Source organism: Orycteropus afer, unplaced genomic scaffold (genome assembly GCF_000298275.1).
Source record: "Orycteropus afer afer isolate SDZICR_OR568_19922 unplaced genomic scaffold, OryAfe1.0 scaffold01132, whole genome shotgun sequence".
NCBI lineage: Eukaryota > Metazoa > Chordata > Mammalia > Tubulidentata > Orycteropodidae > Orycteropus > Orycteropus afer.
Window position 1 is genome coordinate 232,749 of NW_006922719.1, and position 2,028 is coordinate 234,776.

Genomic DNA, 2,028 nt, shown 5'->3' on the forward strand with positions numbered 1-2,028 from the left:
CAAATCAGGTGCAAAGGACCTCTTTCAAGTGCTGAAGAGCAAAGACATCTCCTTGAGGACTAAGGTGCGCCTGACACAAGCCATGATATTTTCAATCACCTCATATGCATGCGAGAGCTGGATAATGAATAAGGAAGACTGAAGAATTGATGCTTTTGAGCTGTGGTGTTGGTGAAGAATGCTGCAAGTACCGTGGACTGCTAAAAGAACTAACAGGTCTGTCCTGGAGGAAGTGCAGCCAGAATGCTCCATGGAGACCAGAATGGCCAGACTTTGTTTCACATACTTTGGTCATGTTGTCATAAGGGACCATCCCTGGAGAAGGATGTCATGCTTGGTAAGGTGGAGGGTCAATGATAGAGGGGAAGGCCCTCAATGAGATGGATTGACATGGTGGTAGTGGCGATGGACTCAAGTATACAGCAAGAATCATGGAGCTGGCTCAAGACTGGGCAGTGTTTCATTCTGCTGTGCATAGGGTCTCTATGAGTCGAAGACGACTCGACAGCACCTAACAACAACAACAACATGGTCAGCCATTCAATGGGGAAGAGTTAGTTTCTTTAACAAATGGTGCTGTCAAAACTGAATATCCATTTGCAGAAAAATGGGACCAGATCCATTACTCACACCATACACAAAAACTAACTCAAGATGGAGCAAAGACTTAAATGTGAAGCCTGAAACTATAAAGTTCATCAAGGAAAAATAGGGGCAAACATAGGGGCCCTCATTTATGGCATAATAGACTATCAAGCATAACCTAAAATGCACATACAGAAAAAGATAAACTAGATGATTGGGACCTTCTAAAAATGGAATATTTATGTGCATCAAAAGGCTTCTCCAAAAGAGTGAAAAGAGAACGTACATGTTGGGAAAAAATATTCAGCAACAAAATATTTGTCAAGGGACTTATCTTTAAAATTTAAACTTCAACACCTCAGCATCAAAAAGACAAACAATCCAATTAAAAAATGGGCAGAAGACATGAACAGACACTTCACCAGAGAAGACAGTCAGCTAACAAACATATGAAGAAATGTTGGTGATCATTAGCTATTAAACCAAAAAAACCAAACTCACTGCCGTCGAGTTGATTTGACTCATAGCAACCCCTCCTTGAGTTTCCTAGGCAGTATCTCTATGGAAGTAGATTGTCCAATCTTCCTTCTGAGGAGCGGCTGGTGGTTCAAATGGTTAGCAGTCAAATGCCTTAGGCACTATGCCACCAGAGCTCCTGCGTTAGACATTAGAGAGATGTAGTTTGCTTATCCATTCTTCTATTGATGGACACTTAGGTTGTTTCCATCTATTTGTTATTGTGAATAGTATTGCAATGAACATGGGTGTGCATATATCTGTTTGTGTCCTGGCTCTCACTTCTTTAGGATATATACCTAGTAATGACATTTCTGGATCAAGTGGTGGGATGAGATGTTTTGATTTGTATTAGCCACCACTAATAGCAAAGTTCGACAACAAGAGGCTCAGCAGGAAATAAAAAATGCTGGTGGGGATGTGGAGAGATTGGGACTCTCATATACACTTCTGGTGGGACTGTAAAATGATAAAACCACTGTGGAAATCAGTATGGTGAGTCCTTTTTGTTGTTGTTAGGGGCCATCGAGTTGTCTCTGACTCATAGCGACCCTATGTACAGCAGAACAAAACACCACCCGGTCCTGAGCCAGCTCCATGATTCTTGCTATATACTTGAGCCCATCGCCGCTGCCACCATGTCAATCCATCTCGTTGAGGGCCTTCCCCTCTTTTGTCGACTTTCCACCTTACCAAGCATGACATCCTTCTTTAGGGAATGGTCCCTTATAACAACATGACCAAAGTGTGTGAGACAAAGTCTGGCCATTCTCGTCTCCAAGGAGCATTCTGCCTGCACTTCCTCCAGGACAGACCTGTTAGTTCTTTTAGCAGTCCATGACTTTCAGCATTCTTCGCCAGCACCACAATTCAAAAGCATCAACTCTTCTTCGGTCTTCCTTATTCATTGTCCAGCTCTCACATGCA